Raw genomic sequence first — 19,064 nt, forward strand, 5'->3', positions numbered from 1 at the left:
AGGCACTCCTAACAACTCTTCTAATAAAATTCAAGAGTATCTCGGAAAAACTTCCCACAACCGGCAAAATGGCAGGCCGGGAACTGTACCGCTTCCGCTGCAAATTTACATAAGCCCACCCCATTCAGGACCTGTAAGGCGGTTCCTCTCCTCCAACCCACGCCCTGTCCCAGGCCCCTCATCTCCCCTCCCACCCCTGCTGAGAGGACCAATGGGCAAGCCGGCTGCTGAAGGAGAAGGGACGTCATGATTCCCCACAGCTTAGGGAGCCCAGAAATCAGTGGAAACAGACCCTTTCTTCTTTAGTTGAGATGGAGGGGAATTTAGCCAGCCTCTTTGTATTCTTAACCTTTGTTCTGGGTGACACGCTGAGAATAGTAATTCTGTGGCCCTCTGTTATGCTGATCCAATTTTGTTTTAAGAAATAATAAGTTGTAAAACAATGGATGTAAATATATATTTGTAGGAACAAAATAAAGCGTGAGTATGTGTTATGTGTGTAGGCATATAGAGTCAGGGTGCTAACTTTCAAAAATGCACAGCGTGAGAGTTGTGAGTTCAAGTATTATTGGGGGCAAAATGAGGAGCTCAGGAGGCAGCATCTCAGATAGCTCTGAGAACTTGCTCCACAAAGGCAGGGGCGAAGGTCAGTGTATGTGTGATCTTGGTGAAGGGAGAGGACATGCATTCAAGTGCAGATGTTTTGCAGAAGGTTACTGCTAGTCGTGAGGATCGCATGTCACCGTGAAGGATTTTTGTGCTTTTCTAGGTACTAGGAGATATTTGGGTCATAAAATCGGCTCCTGAAAATACATCACTATCTGAAGACTTGTTCTGCCAGTTTTTCCCACAGCACAGAGTGGGCTCCTTTCGGCTCTCCACCCTGAACTCCTTTCAGGGGGTGTTGAAAATCAACAGCTGCAGCATTAAACCTTGTAAAGGTAGATGGCAAGTGGCAGTTTGTAGCTGCCAAGAGTTAGATCTCAAAGTTCTACTTGGTGCATTTTCTGTGCACCTTCTGACTTCATCCTCATGGTCTCCCAGGGGCCATGTTTTTCCTTTTCTCACCATACAGAATACAAAAGTGGAAGATTCTGAAAAAGAAGCTGATGACCCAAATAAGGGATAGAAAGATGACGTGTTTGCTTAAAGAATGAGGTTTGTTTGTTTTCTCTTACTGGGTAAGAGTGGGTTAGACCTGAGGGCAGGGAGTGGGAAGGCTGGAGAAGGCAACCAGCTTGCCTTTCAGACCAGAGACCAAGGAGTGGAGGAACTTGATCCTTGAAGTGCATTTGGCTTCAGGGGGAAGGGGACTAGCCTGGAGGGAGAATCTTGAACTCGGCACCCAGGTCACTTGCAGGAAGAACTGGCCTTTCTTTGAACAGCTGACACGACTCGTCCTGCACACTGACTTTAAGTATTCTTTACCCACCGCTGTCCACTGTAGGAGTTTCCTATTGCTACTTAATATGTTCCTACACACTTAGCGGCTTAAAACAACACACATTCATTATTTTCTGACTCTGGAGATCAGAAATCCAAGATGCATCTCCCTGGGCAGAAATCAAAGTGACAGTTGGGTTGTGGTGATTCTTCCTGGAGAATCTTTCTTTGCCTTGTCCAGCCTCTAGAAGATGCCTACATTCTACTCTCCTAGGCCCCTTTGATCTTCAAAGCTAGTTACAGCTGATCACGTTCTTCTCACAACACATTATTCTGACACCAAGTCTCCTTCTTTTGTCTATATGAACCTTTGTGTTTCCATGGAGCCCCCATCTCAAGATGCTTAATTTAATCACACCAACAAAGTCTCTTTTGCCATGTCAAGTAACATAATCACAAACTCCAGGGGCCCAGTTGTGGACATCTTTGGGGAAGCATTAGTCTACCACCACAGCCAGGCTCCAGAGTGAACACATTTCTGCAAGCATATCAGTCAGTGGTGGCTGCTCCATTCTGAAAGTGATCCAGGTGAAAGCAAGTCAGTCCACTGTTTCTGAGGGTCAGCAGTCAACAGCTGGGCCCTGTACTGAGGCATGTGAGTCAGAGAGAGAGAAGGAACATGTCTGTGGGGAGAGGAATCTGAGGACCCAGTGCCTGGGCAGTTCCCAGGGATCAGAGCTGAGAGCTGCAAATGCCTTCATGGGGGGAGGAGGCTGGGGAGGGTGTTAGGAGCTGAGTATATGTGTTTCCCTCCCCTCACCCCCCACACATTCATATCTTGGACACTAATCCCCAGTGAAGCTGTATCTAGGGAAGGAACTTTGAAGGATGTAATGAAATTTAAATGAGATCATAGCTTTGGGGCCCTGATCTGATAGGATGTATCCTTAAATGAAGTGATAGCAGAGAGCTTGGGCCCCTGCCCTACCCCAGCTCAAGCAACAAGGAAAGACCTTGTGAGGACCCAGCCAGGCCAGGACTATCTGCAAGCCAGGAAGGGAGCTTGCACCAGAAACTGAATTGCTGAGAAGTTCCAACCATGATCTTGGACTTCTCAGAACTGTGAGAAAACAGATTTCGGGTCAAGCCACCCAATCCATAGCATTTTTTCTTGAAGCCCAAGCTGACTAATATAGGAGGTCAATTAGTCATTGACCTAAGCAGCTTCTCCTACCTAGCCCTTTTTGGGATCTGCCCCAGTCTTGTTGATTCCCAGTAATTAGCACTCACCACCTGCTTTGCCTTTTAAAGCCTTATCCATGAGTTTCAAACAAGCAGTCATCACCCGGTTTGAGATTTCATAGCATATTTGGACATGACTGAGCACCTAAGCACAGCACGCAGCACAGCATAATTTGCTACATGCAGCAATGGCCTGCAACAAGGATCTTGGAGTTTCTTTTGAATGAGTTTGACATCTTCAAAAATAACAACCCAGAATGGCCTGGGACAGCTGGTCATTCTGCGGGGTGACCCAATACCCCATGTGGCCTGCATTTCCTCTTCTACCGGATGATTTCTATGCTCTGGACTCTCCACAACCGTAGACAAGGGTTTGGGTGCTGATGAAGAATCTGTGCCTAATTCTGCGGAGGCTCGGGGGAAAAAGGAAAGAACTCCCAGAATCTGGGGGTGGGAGGGGGCGGGGGCTGAGAGGCTGCTCTTCTGTGAATAAAGAAGATTGGAGGATGTGAGAGCAGCTGGGGTGTGTGCGTGTGTGTGTGTGTGTGTGTGTGTGGATGCCCACTGTGTGTGTCCAGGATAAACTCAAGGGAAGTTCAAGAGAGGGCAGCTGCCATTCTGGGACCAGAGACTAGAGCACCTTGGCATTCAAGCTCTGCTCATCCTCCTCCTTATTCTGCCTCTGTTTTCCCTTCTCCGCCCTGTCCTCACTAGCACCTCACCAGTGTTTTATTGTTCTCACTCCTCCTCCCTCTTGCTGCTCCTCTTGGATCACTCCCACTACCATATCCCCCTCCCACTCCCACACAAAGCAGGCCAGCAAAGGAGAGGGCTGAGCAGTCTGAGAGGAAGATGAGGGAATCTTTTCCACCAGGCCGAGAAGCACAAATACATTTCTTTCTGGTTAGATTCTTGTCTGGAGGGGACGGAGTAAGATGGCTCCACCTCCCCAGGCAACTAAGGCAGCACAGGCCTTAGGTCAACCCCAGGGATAGGTGACCAAAAGTCAGGAGCTCTGGACGTGGATGGAGCACGTCTGGTTCTCAAGATCCCAGACAACTTAAAATGTTGGTGCCACCTTCTTTATAAGGCAAGTTCCACGGAAGGACCACATTTACCATCCTGGCTTTGTTTATGTAAGGGTGCATAGGTGCGTGTTCCTGTCTGACTCTTTTCTACCCCATGGACTGTAGCCCGCCAGGCTCGTTTGTCCATAGGACTCTCCAGGCAAGAATATGGGATTGGTTTGTTATTTCTTCCTCCAGGGGATCTTCCCAACCCAGGTATTGAACCTGTGCCTCCTACCCTGCATTGGCAGAAACCTGAGAATGTTCATAGTCCTCGTGTTCCTCCCTTTCCTGGATCTTTACCACTGAGCCACCAGGGAAGCCCTGGTAGTTTAGTAGTTCTGCCTTCTCCCTTTTCTATGGGTTTGTTATCTTCCCAAGCAGTGACCTTTCCTCTCACATCTCTTGCTTGAGGAGGCTAATTTAGAAATATCTCTTTGGTGTCTTTTTCCTTTTCCATAAACATTCTTTCATTCTGGACTTAATCCTTTTGAACCATATTCTGAATCTTCTATGATTATTCAGTAAGTATTTGTAAATAAAAATTGTTAATGTTGATCTGTTGACTCAACCAATCAACACTTAGGTTGGATCCAAACCCCACTCCATCCGCACAGGAAATGAGGCTCAGCAGTGGGTGCCCTGTGGACAGTCTTGGGGAAACTGAAGGAAATTTTGCTGGCACCTCCAGACAAAATTGTAAGGTCAAGTCATTCAAAATGACCGTTCTCTTGCTATCTATTCATTCTCCTTCACCAGCCATTCCTTCACCCACATGACTATCCAATCCCCTTAATTATCAGTTCAATTCAGTCCAGTTGCTCAGGTATGCGTGACTCTTTGTGACCTCATTGACTATAGCACGCCAGGCCTCCCTGCCATCACCAACTCCTGGAGTTTACTCAAACTCATGTCCATTGAGATGGTGATGCCATCCAACCATCTCATCCTCCAAAATCCCCTGCTCCTCCCACCTTCAATCTTTCAAACATCAGGATTTTTTCAAATGAGCTAGTTCTTCAAATCAGGCGGCCAAAGTATTGAAGTTTCGGCTTCAGCATCACTCCTTCCAATGAATATTCAGGACTGACGTACGTTAGGATGGACTGGTTGGAACTCCTTGCAGTCCAAGGGACACTCAAGAGTCCTCTCCAAAAGCACAGTTCAAAACCATAAATTCCTTACCACTCATCTCTCTTTATAGTCCAAGTCTCACATGCATACATGACTACTGGAAAAACCATAGCTTTGACTAGATGGACCTTTGTGGGCAAAGTAATGTCTCTGTTTTATACTATGCGGCCTAGGTTGGTCATAACTTTTCTTCCAAGGAGCAAGTGTCTTTTAATTTCATGGCTGCAGTCACCATCTGCAGTGATTTGGAGCCCTAAAACTAAAGTCTGTCACTCTTTCCATGGTTTTCCCATCTATTTGCCATGAAGCGATGGGACCAGATGCCATGACCTTAGTTTTCTGAAGAGTGAGTTTTAAGCCACCTTTTCCACTCTCCTCTTTCACTTTCATCAAAAGGCTCTTTAGTTCTTCTTTGCTTTCTGCCATAAGGGTGGTGTCATCTGCATATCTGAGGTTATTGACATTTCTCCTGGCAATCTTAATTCCAGCTTGTGATTCATCCAGCCCAGCATTTCTCATGATGTACTCTGCAAATAAGTTAAATAAGCAGGGTGACAATATACAGGCTTGCCATACTGCTTTCCCGATTTGTAGCCCCTTAATTATACGGCTTAGTCAGTAACCAACTATGCGGTTGCCCCGACCCCAGCCTCTGGTTTCCCTGGTGACTGGTGAGCCAATCAGACATCGATGGTCCCTATACGTTGTAGTCTCCCCTCAATTCCGCCCTCGGCCCCAGCAGTGAAGATCGCTGCCTTGTTCTGCCAGCTGTTTGCTGAATACTGGGGCATGTCACTCTAGGACCCTTTGTTTAGGAATTATAAGATTCTCTATCCACTGAATGGTTGTTGTCTCTGTCACTGTCTATGGGCTGTGTTTCTTTGGTGTTGCACCTGGGCAATTACAGGCTTGCAGGCCTGCATAGTAGGCCTCACTCTACAAGTAGGAAGGAGGTGAGTGAGGAGATATGGAGCCAGCATTTCAGCATGGGAGGGACACAGGGAGCTTCAGCAAGTTCTGGAGAAACCTGAGAAGGTATGTCGGCCTCATGTTCTCCCTTTCCTGGGTGGAAACTAGCTGTGACTTGTGGTCAGGTAGGACAAGCACTGAATGGTGTCCAACTTGATAGCTAATGACTGAATATCTGCAAGTGGGTTGCACAGAAGTGGTGGATTTCCTAAAGCTTCTCCTCCCTGAAGCCTAGGAGTCTGAGGGTCCTTGGTTGGGGATTGTCAGGCAATAGCCCTTTCTAGAGTGAGAAAAGCTATGGGAGTTCTGGTTGGTGGGCTGAGTAGCTCTGTTCTCTCCACCTTCTCTCTTGGCTTCTCTAGTTGGTGATTGGTGTGGCCAGGGAGGAAAGGGATCTAGGAGTGCCCTCCTACCCCTGGAAATATGACTGGGCTGAGGCTGAAGCCTCTGGTTTTCTTCCCTAAGGACTCCGTTCTCATTGCAGAGCTGAGTTGTGGATTTCAGGCCTGGACTGTAGACGTTAGAGGCGAAGCCTGACCCGGGATGTGCAAGCAGGTAAGTGACCCATTTGGGCAACAGAGGCTCTCTGTTGGCTCATTCTCTGTCTCCAAAGACACTGTCCCAAACCAGCAGAAAACCCTGAGGACTCACCTCCTGGCCATAAAGCTTGGTAAGCCAAATACCTGGCTTTCCTGTGGCTCCTCCGCCTGGGTTCTTTGCATATGTTTCTCGTGCCCTGGGTGAGCTGTTCAGGAGGCTTTATTCCTAAATCGCAGCAGCTGCTGCTGCGGTGTTGGGAAGATAAGGGCATGTGAACGTTCTGGCCTCCAAATGTTAGCAGCCTGGGAGAGAGTGTGGGCAGGAAGGCCACCTCGGTGAGTGGTTGGGGGTGGCCCTGCAGACCTGGCTCCACCACGTGCCAATCACAGGACCAGGACACAGAAGTCAGTTCAGTTCAGTCGCTCAGTCGTGTCCGACTCTCTGCGACCCCATGAATTGCAGCACGCCAGGCCTCTCTGTCCATCACCAGCTCCCGGAGTCTACCCAAACCCATGTCCATCGAGTCGGTGATGCCATCCAACCATCTCATCCTCTGTCGTCCTCTTCTCCTCCTGCCCCCAATCCTACCCAGCATTAGGGTCTTCTCCAATGAGTCAACTCTTCGCATGAGGTGGCCAAAGTATTGGAGTTCCAGCTTCAACATCAGTCCTTCCAATGAACACCCAGGACTGATCTCCTTTAGGATGGATTGATTGGATCTCCTTGCAGTCCAAGGGACTCTCAAGAGTCTTCTCCAACACCACAGTTCAAAAGCATCAATTCTGCGGCGCTCAGCTTTCTTCACCGTCCAACTCTCACATCCATACTTGACCACTGGAAAAACCATAGCCTTGACGAGAGGGACCTTTGTTGGCAAAGTAATGTCTCTGCTTTTAAATACGCTATCTAGGTTGGCCACAACCTTCCTTCCAAGGAGTAAGCGTCTTTTAATTTCATGGCTGCGATCACCATCAGCAGTGATTTTGGAGCCCCCCAAAATAAAGTCTGACACTGTTTCCACTGTTTCCCCATCTATTTCCCATGAAGTGATGGGACCAGATGCCATGATCTTAGCTTTCTGAACGTTGAGCTTGAAGCCAACGTTTTCATTCTCCTCTTTCACTTTCATCAAGAGGCTCTTTGGTTCTTCTTCGCTTTCTTCCATAAGGGTGGTGTCATCTGCATATCTGAGGTTATTGATATTCCTCCCAGCAATCTTGATTCCAGCTTGTGTTTCTTCCAGCCCAGCGTTTCTCATGACGTACTCTGCACAGAAGTTAAATAAGCAGGGTGACAATATGCAGCCTTGACGTACTCCATTTCCTATTTGGAACCAGTCTGTGGTGCCATGTTCATTTCTAACTGTTGCTTCCTGACCTGCATACAGGTTTCTCAAGAGACAGATCAGATGGTCTGGTATTCCCATCTCTTTCAGAGTTTTCCACAGTTTCTTGTGATCCACACAGTCAAAGGCTTTGGCATAGTCAAGAAAGCAGAAATAGATGTTCTTCTGGAACTCTCTTGCTTTTTCGATGATCCAGCGGATGTTGGCAATTTGATGTCTGGTTCCTCTGCCTTTTCTAAAACCAGCTTGAACATCTGGAAGTTCACGGTTCATGTATTGCTGAAGCCTGGCTTGGAGAATTTTGAGCATTACTTTACTAGCATGTGAGATGAGTGCAATTGTGCGGTAGTTTGAGCATTCTTTGGCACTGCCTTTCTTTGGGATTGGAACGAAAACTGACCTTTTCCAGTCCTGTGGCCACTGCTGAGTTTTCCAAATTTGCTGGCATATCCAGTGCAGCACTTTCACAGCATCATCTTTCAGGATTTGAAACAGCTCAACTGGAATTCCATCACCTCCACTAGCTTTGTTCGTAGTGATGCTTTGTAAGGCCCACTTGACTTCACATTCCAGGATGTCTGGCTCTAGGTGAGTGATCACACCATCGTGATTATCTGGGTCGTGAAGATCTTTTTTGTACAGTTCTTCTGTGTATTCTTGCCACCTCTTCTTAAGATCTTCTGCTTCTCTTAGGTCCATACCATTTCTGTCCTTTATCGAGCCCATCTTTGCATGAAATGTTCCTTTGGTATCTCTAATTTTCTCGAAGAGATCTCTAGCCTTTCCCAATCTGTTGTTTTCCTCTATTTCTTTGCACTGGTTGCTGAGGAAGGCTTTCTTCTCTCTCCTTGCTATTCTTTGGAACTCTGAATTCAGATGGGAATATCTTTCCTTTTCTCCTTTGCTTTTCGCTTCTCTTCTCTTCCCAGCTATCTGTAAGGCCTCCTCAGACAGCCCTTTTGCTTTTTTGCATGTCTTTTCCATGGGGATGGTCTTGATCCCTGTCTCCTGTACAATGTCACGAACCTCTGTCCATAGTTCATCAGGCATTCTGTCTATCAGATCTAGTCCCTTAAATCTATTTGTCGCTTCTAGTGTATACTCATAAGGGATTTGATCTAGGTCATACCTGAATGGACTAGTGGTTTTCCCTACTTGCTTCAATTTAAGTCTGAAGCGAGGCGGCTGCGTCGGACGGCTCTGCGCAGAAGCGAGGCGCTGCGTCGGACGGCTCGGCGCGGAAGCGAGGCGCTGCGTCGGACGGCTGGGCGCGGAAGCGGGGCGGCTGCGACGGACGGCTGGGCGCGGAAGCGGGGAGGCAGCGACGGACGGCTCGGCGCGGAAGCGTGGCCGAGAGGAGCTAGGCCGGGCCGAGGGCCGGGAGCCGGGGCGGCGGCCGACGGGGGCGGGGCCGGGGGCCGGGGGCTGCGGCCGACAGGGGCTAGGCCGGGCCGGGCCGGGGGCCGGGGGCGGCGGCCGACGAGGGCTAGGCCGCGCCGGGGCCTGGGGGCGGCGGCCGACAGGCGCTAGGCCGGGCCGGGGGCCGGGGGCGGCGGCCGACAGGGGCTAGGCCGGGCCGGGGGCCGGGGGCGGCGCCCGACTGGGGCTAGGCCGGGCCGGGGGCCGGGGGCGGCGGTCGACTGGGGCTAGGCCGGGCCGGGGGCTGCGGCGAGAGGAGTTAACCCAGGCCCAAGGGGCAGGGGCTGCGAGGGCACAGGAGGGCCGAGAGGAGTTACTCCACATTCCAGGTCAGGAGGGGCCGTTGTGAGTAGATACCCCTTGTCCAAGGCTGCTGATTACAGAGTTGCAAAAAAAACACCCCTAAGAAAAGAAAAAAAGATGCAGAAAAGAGCAGTGGGGAGAGGGTGCTAATGACTGGCCACATCAACTGCCTGATTTTGCCTTGCATGCGTGCTAAGTCGCTTCAGTCGTATCCGACTGTTTGCGACCTGATGGACTCTAGCCTGGCAGCCGCCTCTGTCCATGGGATTCTCCAGGTAAGAATACTGGAGTGGGTTGCTGTTTCCTCCTCGAGGGATCTTCCTGACCCAGGAACTGAACCCGAGTCTCCTGCTGCTCCTGCATTGCAGGTGGATTCTATACCACTGAGCCATCAGGGAAGTCCTACATACATATTTTTAACAATGACTGTGATGTTTTTAATAGTCATAGCTTCCTCAGTCCAGATGTGAGAGTCAAGATGGAACACAGTGTATAAATATGGACTATTGAACAGATAAACATTTTTTTCTGAGAAATGTCCTTCAACTATCATTGTTTTAAGAGTGGAAATGTGTATGTTTAACAAATGTCCCCTGCATTTCAACCATGGGTTCCTGGTGTTTTTAGATACAAAAGCTTGTGGCCAGGGTTTGCCCGGTGGGTGTATAGCAGCAACGGGTGTGGGAATTTAGGGATAATCTCCACCTATTTAGGCCTCGGTTTCCTCATCAGTAAGATAAGGTTATTCAAATTTTCCAAATTGCATTCCTGCTAAGTTTTTTTTCTGAGTGCATGAGAGACTGAGCTTCATGTGAAATGTGTGTTGGAACATGCAGCCAAGACCTGAACTTGGTCCCTTCTCTGTGTGTCCCCTGCAGGAGCCTCAACTGAGCCACACACTGAAAACACAGAACTCAGAGAGGAGGTGGAAGAAAGGAAGTCAACGGTTTGGGAGGATGAGAAAACCCAAAGAAAAACAAGGTAATGGTGGAGGAGCTGGTTGCCAAGGGAGGTGAGGATAAGGACAGGTTGAGCTCAGAAAATTCAAGAGGAAGTGAGGAATGCACAGTATCATCCAAGTCCTCACGGAGCAGCCTGAGCTGAGCAGGAAGGACCGGGAGAGTAACAGTCCACAGTGAACTTATGCACCTGCTGAGGAGATCCACACAATGGCTCAGTGTTAGTTTATACTGCTGCGAGCACCATGGTAGGGGGACAATGGGATCTTGAGGCTTTGCCCTCGATCCCCAGCCTCAGCCTTGGAAGTGGCCACACAGCAGATGTCCTCCAAGTAAGTGTGCAGTAATGTGGATAAATGATGTTTGGAGAAGAATTAGAGATATGTATTCATACCAGGGGCCAGATTAATGGGACCCTCGTTTCTGAAGTAGAGATAGTAACAATATTCTTCTGCATTTACACTTTGGAGGCTTTACACATAACATCTCTTAACTACATATTGCTTAATTTGCCTTATGCTATGTTACCAACTTGGAGTTCAGATATCAGTAATATATCCATGAGGAATTTAAACAGCGAGAGGACGAATACAAGTGCATCGTGGCAATTACACGTGGTGGCTCTCCTCAGGTGGGATATCATGGCCACCAGAGGATGGGAGGATATGCCAAGGACATCTCTTCCTAATGGCAGTGTGAACCTGCTAGGGGAATCCCTGAGGACAGCCATGTCTTCATCAGAGTCAGCTCAGGTGAGTGTCAGGCAGTGTCAGGCAGTGTCAGGCAGGCTCCTCTCTAAGGAAGGGGATTGCTGCTTCCTGGGAGAAAGAGCATCCCTGACCAGACGGTTGTCTAGGAGCGTAGTTGAGCTAAGTGGAGTCTTGTAACCATGTTTCTGCAATTAGTGAACGGATGTTGCCGAGAGCCTCCTCAGTGCTTGACTCAATGCCAGGAGTCATGCACGCAGAGATGAATGAAATATTATCCCCAATTTCATGGAGTTCTCCATCTAGTAAAAACAAAATCATGAGAGGTATAGTGGTGGTAGGTTCATTGGAGGAGATGGTCAGTGCTGGCTACCATGACATCAAGGGTGATCTGTCCCCCCCCCTTTTTTTTCCCAACAGATATATGTCTCTTCTGGCCCCCAAATCCTGCTTCTCACCCAGATGTGAGCCTCTCAGGGTACAGCTTGCACTTGGGCTCCATGTTGGCTCAAAGCAGTCAACTCTGCCACCGTCTCCAGAGAAAACTGCTTATATCAGTAGCTACTGTTTCTTGGCCAGCTGAAGAGAGAAGGAGGCAAGTTTGATTTGTCTTATAGGTTGATGGCTGTCATAATGATTCGTGATTAATGGTTTCCTCTCGTATGAGTTACATACTTTCCTGACATCACGATTCTTCATGTCAAAAATAATTTATATATTTATCTTATTCTCACAATTGTAGAACTTGGTGTTCTAGCTGTAAATTTGGAGCAAATAACTAAAGTATAAAAGGGGGAAAGCAAATTCCTAGTTTACATTGAGATAATAGGATGCCCTTTTCATACTTTCCATGGGGTTCTCCTTTGAACCATGGTGCTGGAAGAGCCTCTTGAGAGTCAAGGAGATCAAAGCCGTCAATCCTAAAGGAAATCAACCCTGAATATTCATTGGGAGGAGTGATGCTGAAGCTCCAATAATTTGGCCACCTGATTCAAAGAGCTGAATCATTGGAAAAGACCTTGATGCTGGGGAAGATTGAGGGTAGAAGGAGAAGAGGGTAACAAAGGATGAGATGGTTGGAAAGCACCACCAACTCTATGGACACGAGTTCAAGCAAACTCCAGAAGATAGTGAAGGACAGGGAAGCCTGGCACACTGCACTCTATGGGGTACAAAGAGTCTGACACAATTTAGTGACTGAATAACAACAGTTAAGACACTATAGCACTCGTGTAAGTAGACAAAACACAAATATATGAATGTGAAAGTATAGAGAAGAGCTGCTACCTGGGTGTGGCTCTAGCACTTACAGCAAGGGGGTCTTGGCCCATTCGAGACCCTCTCTGTGCCTCAGTTTCTTCATGTGCAAAGCAGCAGAGAGTTATGTTTTTGGCACCAGTCAATTTTGAACACTGGAAGTACCATAAATGAAATAATCATCCCCTAGAATCATGAGGGAGGTCAGTGAAATCAGTGGGTAAAACTAAGTGCACACCTGAGTACCTTTAACAAATAGATTCCAGATCCCAGCTCAACTCACTGAAGCACAGTTGCTACAGGTGAGGACTGTGCACTTGTTTGGGTACTAACTCTCCCAGGTGATTCTTCCAGTGATCAGCTTGGGGACAGAACACACTGAAGTGTATACCTTTTACCCCAAACACAGAAGTAGGACAGAGCAGAAGAGCGAGGGTGTTTCCAATCCAGTGACTAAAGCAGAGAACTCTTGGAAGACTCTAGAATTGAAGGACTAGGCCCACCTGACCCCATTTTACTCTTGTCCCGTTTACAGCAGAGACACAAGTCCTTGGGGACACATGCCTGTGGCACATGAGTATCCACCTTGAGGAAAGTGAGAGGCCTAGTTTTATTTTATTTTAAGTAAATTTATTTATTTTAGTTGGGGGCTAATTACTTTACAATATTGTAGTGTTTTTGCCATACATTGACATGAATCAGCCATGGGTTTACATGTGTTCCCCATCCTGAAGCCCCCTCCCACCTCCCTCCCCATCCCATCCCTCTGGGTCATCGCATTGCCCCAGCCCTGAGCGTTTGTCTCATGCATCGAACCTGGAATGGTGTTCTGTGTCACATATGATAATATACGTGTTTCAGTGCTATTCTCTCAGAACGTCCCACCCTCACCTTCTCCCTCCGAGTCCATAAGACTGTTCTATGCATCTGTGTCTCTTATTCTGTCTTGCATACAGGGTTATCGTTACCATCTTTCAAATTCCATATATATGCATTAGTATACTGTATTGGTGTTTTTCTTTCTGGCTTACTTCACTCTGTATACTGGGCTCCAGTTCCATCCATCTCAATAGAACTGATTCAAATGTATTCTTTTTAATGGCTGAGTAATATTCCATTGTGTATATGTACCACGGCTTCCTTATCCATTCGTCTGCTGATGGACATCTAGGTTGCTTCCATGTCCTGGCTATTGTAAACAGTGCTGCGATGAACACTGGGGTACACGCGACTCGTTCCATTCTGGTTTCCTCGGTGTGTATGCCCAGCAGTGGGATTGCTGGGTCATATGGCAGTTCTATTCCCAGTTTTTTAAGGAATCTCCACACTGTTCTCCATAGTGGCTGTACTAGTTTGCATTCCCACCAACTGTGTAAGAGGGTTCCCTTTTCTCCACACCCTCTCCAGCATTGATTGCTTGTAGACTTTTGGATAGCCATTCTGACTGGTGTGAAATGGTACCTCATTGTGGTTTTGATTTGCATTTCTCTGAAAATGAGTGATGTTGAGCATCTTTTCATGTGTTTGTTAGCCATCTGTATGTCTTCTTTGGAGAAATGTCTGTTGGGTTCTTTGGCCCATTTTTTGATTGGGTCGTATATTTTTCTGGAACTGAGCTGCAGGAGTTGCTTGTATATTTTTGAGATTCATTGTTTGTCTGTTGCTTCGTTTGCTGTTATTTTCTCCCATTCTGAAGGCTGTCTTTTCACCCTTTTTATAGTTTCCCTGGTGGTGCAAAAGCTTTTAATTTTCATTAGGTCCCATTTGTTTATTTTTGCTTTTATTTCCAATATTCTGGGAGGTGGGTCGTGGAGGATCCTGCTGTGATTTACGTCGGAGAGTGTTTTGCCTATGTTTTCCTCTAGGAGTTTTATAGTTTCTGGTCTTACGTTTAGATCTGTAATCCGTTTTGAGTTTATTTTTGTGTATGGTGTTAGAAAGTGTTCTAGTTTCATTCTTTTACAAGTGGTTGACCAGTTTTCCCAGCACCACTTGTTAAAGAGATTATCTTTTCTCCATTGTATATTCTTGCCTCCTTTGTCGACGATAAGGTGTCCATAGGTGCATGGATGTATCTCTGGGCTTTCTATTTTGTTCCACTGATCTATATTTCTATCTTTGTGCCAGTACCATACTGTCTTGATGACTGTGGCTTTGTAGTAGAGCCTGAAGTCAGGCATGTTGATTCCTCCAGTTCCATTCTTCTTTCTCAAGATTGCTTTGGCTATTCGAGGTTTCTTATATTTCCATACCAATTGTGAAATGATTTGTTCTAGTTCTGTGGAAAATACCGTTGGTAGCTTGATAAGGATTGCATTGAATCTATAGATTGCTTTGGGTCGTATACTCATTGTCACTCTATTAATTCTTCCAATCCGTGAACATGGTATATTTCTCCATCTGTTTGTGTCCTCTTTGATTTCTTTCATCAGTGTTTTATAGTGTTCTATATATAAGTCTTTTGTTTCTTTAGGTAGATATATTCCTAAGTATTTTATTCTTTTTGTTGCCATGGTGAATGGTATTGTTTCCTTCATTTCTCTTTCTGTTTTCTCATTATCGGTGTATAGGAATGCAAGGGATTTCTGTGTGTTAATTTTATATCCTGCAACTTTACTATATTCATTGATTGCTGCTGCTGCTGCTGCTGCTGCTAAGTCGCTTCAGTCGTGGCCGACTCTGTGCGACCCCATAGACGGAAGCCCACCAGGCTCCCCCGTCCCTGGGATTCTCCAGGCAAGAACACTGGAGTGGGTTGCCATTTCCTTCTCCGATGCATGAAAGTGAAAAGGGAAAGTGAAGTCGCTCAGTCGTGTCCGACTCTCAGCGACCCCATGGACTGCAGCCTACCAGGCTCCTCTGTCCGTGGGATTCTCCAGGCAAGAGTACTGGAGTGGGGTGCCATTGCCTTCTCCGATTCATTGATTAGCTCTAGTAATTTTCTGGTAGAATCTTTCGGGTTTTCTATGTATAGAGGATCATGTCATCTGCAAACAGTGAGAGTTTTACTTCTTCTTTTCCTATCTGGATTCCTTTTATTTCTTTTTCAGCTCTGATTGCTGTGGCCAAAACTTCCAAAACTATGTTGAATAGTAGTGGTGAAAGTGGGTACCCTTGCCTTGTTCCTGACTTGAGGGGAAATGCTTTCAATTTTTCACCATTGAGGATAATGTTTGCTGTGGGTTTGTCATATATAGCTTTTATTATGTTGAGGTGTGTTCCTTGTATTCCTGCTTTCTGGAGGGTTTTTATCATAAATGGATGTTGGATTTTGTCAAAGGCGTTTTCTGCATCTATTGAGATAATCGTATGATTTTTATCTTTCAATTTGTTAATGTGGTGTATTGCATTGATTGATTTGCGGGTATTAAAGAAACCTTGCATTCCTGGGATAAAGCCCACTTGGTCATGATGTATGATCTTTTTAATATGATGTTGGATTCTGTTTGCTAGAATTTTATTAAGGATTTTTGCCTCTATGTTCATCGGTGATATTGGCCTGCAGTTTTCCTTTTTTGTGGCATCTTTGTCTGGTTTTGGAATTAGGGTGATGGTGGGGCCTAATTTTAAATTCAGTCTGGTTTTGAGTGAAAGCTAAATTCACCCTTGTTTGCTCATTGATGGGACCAATCTACTCCAGGCTGCCACTTTCTAAAAAATAAATCCTATTGCTATAAATGCAAACTTCAACGAAGATGTTTGTTAGAAGAAATTGATAAATACTCTAGACACCTAACAAGAAACCAGAAAGTTAGCAAGAGCATTCACTTTCAGGAGAGTTCGGGCCAATAGAGCAGTCACTGAGAGAAAAGATTCTTGAGTTGAAGGGAAGTGATCCCTTTGTGTCCTGGGATATGCTGCTAACTCAGTGGGGTGGGAAAGCAGCTGCCCACTCTTAACAGACGGGATTCTCAGGTGGGGCTAGTGGTAAAGAACCTGCCTGCTAATGTAGGACAGGCAAGAGACACGGTTTTGATCCCTGGGTCAGGAAGATTCCCTGGAGGAAGAAATGGCAACCCACTCCAGTATTCTTGCCTGGGAAATTCCAGGAACAGAGGAGGCTGGAGGGCTACAGTCCATAGGATCACAAAGAGTCAGACACGACTGAAACAACTTAGCACAGCACACATTCTAACAGACAGGCTGCTCTTGCCTCCAGATGGTGTCTGGTGTCCTGAAACACATAAGCACTCAGGGAGCCTTTAGAAGGGCCCAGCCATCACTTCTGCTATTGCTCAGTGCATAGAAATGGTTTTGTTGAAAAAAGGTAGGACTCTAGGAATAAAGTCAGGTCACAGAGAAAAAGAGGAGTATGCAATGGGACAATGGCAGGATAAAAACAATAGGTTTCTCCTACCTACAAAATGCAAAGCAATAGCTTACTTGCCTTGATAAAGCGTTGTTGTTTTTTTTTTTTAATTTTAACTTTGGTCCAATAATTTTTTTGAATGTACCTCTTCTACAGGGATGTTACCTTGAATGATTACGATGAAAGAAAGTATCATAATATGTGTGAAATGCCTGGCACAGTATTAGTCAGTGAACTGTACCTGTTATATACTTCTGTTAGCATGGCAAAATTCATCCCTGACCTCAAGGCAGTTACGTTTTGTGAGATTTTTTGGTTTCATCATATTTAAAATGAAGGAATTTGACACATTTCTATTTCCCCCACAGAATGTCAGGCCCCACAGCAACCAGAAAATAGATTTCCTTAAAGCCTTTGCTGAATCTCACACACCAAGTATCATTAAGCACTGTAGTTTGAGGATTGTGTGGGGGTGTGGGGAAGATACGCTTTCATAAGTAGCTGTTCCTGTTTTGTATCTTTTATCTTAACATGAACAGATGCTCAGTGGCTTGTTGTCACACCCATTTGACCCTCCACCCAGGTAGGACCAAGAGCTAAACTGAAGAGATGGATGCTACAGGGGTTCCCCAAGTCTCAGACTCACAAGACCCGGGTAGGAAGAGATGCTGAGGAAGTGAGGAGTTGGTTCAGGCCATCACTACCTGAGGGCCTGCCTGTCTCTCTTTCCTCAAGCTCAGCGTCTATGTCACTGAACACAATGCTTATGTTCACTGGGGATCATCATGATCCCTGACCTATGACCTTGAACTTAAGCATGCTCTGTTTTCGGAATACAACCACAGGTCAATGGCACGAGGAAAACTCAAAGGGATGGATCAAACAGTGTGCCACAAACACTGCTCTGGAAACCTGGCCTGTTCAATATGTGGCTGAACTGAATGGACACAGAACGAGAGCACAAGGCTGTCAAATCTTTCCTGAACAGAGAGGCAGCCCGTGTATTCAGTGGCTCAGTGGGAAAGAATCAGCCTGCAATGCAAGAGACACAGGAGATGCGGGTTTGATCCCTGGATCAGGAAGATCCTCTGGAAGAGGGCATGGCAGCCCATTCTGGTATTCTTGCCTGGAGAATCCCCATAGACAGAGGAGCCTGACGGGCTACAGTCCTGGGATCGCAAAGAGTCAGACAAGAATGACGTGACTGAGCACAAGCACACCATGTTTTCAAGGAGATACACATAAACTCTTTTAGTCATTTTGACAGCTTGGAAAGAGCGCTTGTGAGGCTACAATGAAATACATTGGTGAAAGTATGAAATGTAGTGTTTAGTAACATTTTAAAGAAAGAATCAAATAGAACAACCCAGACCCAGAGGAAGAATTTAGAAGGTAGGGATGTCAACCTTAAGTTTATTCTGAAACCAACATGCTGCCCAGTAAAGAGAAGAAATTGACATAACAACAGGATGCAGCAAAAGCATACTGAGTTGGGAGAGAAAATATTTTTAAAAATTATTTCTTCACTTAGTATTGTAGTCTGATTTGTATCCTACAGTTTTTAGGACACAGACTAAACTGGAAAAGACGCAGAGAAGAAGTTCATGACAGTCTACAGGTTTGACGTCCTTCACCTGGGGACAAGCCTTAAGATCTGTTTAAAGAGACGATGAGGTGATATGGTTTTTCCAGTAGTCATGTGTGCATGTGACAGTTGGACTATAAAGAAAGCGAGTGCCAAAGAATTGATGGTTTTGAACTGTGGTGTTGGAGAAGACTCTTGAGAGTCCCTTGGACTTCAAGGAGATCCAACCAGTCCATCCTAAAGGAAATCAGTCCTGAATATTCACTGGAAGGACTGATGCTGAAGCTGAAACTCCAATACTTTGGCCACCTGCTGGAAAGAACTGACTCATTTGAAAAGACCCTGATGCTGGGAAAGATTGAAGGCGGGAGGAGGAGGGGACGACAGAGCATGAGATGGTTGGATGTCATCGCCGACCCAGTGGACGTGAGTTTGAGTGAACTCCAGGAGTTGGTGATGGACAGGGAGGACTGGTGTGCTACAGTCCATGGGGTTGCAAAGAGTCAGACATGACTGAGCGACTGAAATGAACTGAACTGAGGTGACTTTATGACAGCCCAACAGATATGAAGACCTGCTGGCAAAGTATTTCTCCCATGAATATTTTTGTGCACAGAAGAATGAACAGTGGGAACTCAGCTTAGACAGTTTTTGGATAAGATAGGTCAGTGGTATCGGTACGTGTGTAGACAACCTAAGAGTGGCTGCTGAGGGCTTGGGTGCTGTCAGTGGTGGTGTTACAAACGGTCATGGCCTAGGCACCTGGAAGGCAGGGGCCGCCAAGATTCCGTGAACCCCTCCCCCTACCAGTTCTGTTATGGCAACTCCGGATGGTTACCTAGCAC

General features: G+C 46.5%; 1 protein-coding gene and 1 long non-coding RNA gene across 2 annotated transcripts in view; both read left to right on the forward strand.

Annotated features, from left to right (window-relative positions):
* LOC145504783 (uncharacterized) overlaps positions 1 to 17,983 on the forward strand; it is a 21,802-nt gene extending 3,819 nt beyond the window's left edge. Inside the window, exons 2-7 of the long non-coding RNA XR_014052481.1 lie at positions 1,045 to 1,158; positions 6,280 to 6,350; positions 10,281 to 10,383; positions 10,905 to 11,113; positions 11,489 to 11,663; positions 17,480 to 17,983. This is a non-coding gene — a long non-coding RNA (uncharacterized LOC145504783). The remainder of the gene's footprint in view (positions 1 to 1,044; positions 1,159 to 6,279; positions 6,351 to 10,280; positions 10,384 to 10,904; positions 11,114 to 11,488; positions 11,664 to 17,479) is intronic.
* The window catches only part of LOC145504748 (NBPF family member NBPF19-like), a 363,203-nt gene that overhangs the window by 198,125 nt on the left and 146,014 nt on the right, over positions 1 to 19,064 (forward strand). The gene's annotated exons all lie outside the window — the stretch shown is intronic.

This window comes from Giraffa tippelskirchi, chromosome 5 (assembly GCF_054371585.1).
Source record: "Giraffa tippelskirchi isolate mGirTip1 chromosome 5, T2T-mGirTip1v1.2.pri, whole genome shotgun sequence".
Lineage (NCBI taxonomy): Eukaryota > Metazoa > Chordata > Mammalia > Artiodactyla > Giraffidae > Giraffa > Giraffa tippelskirchi.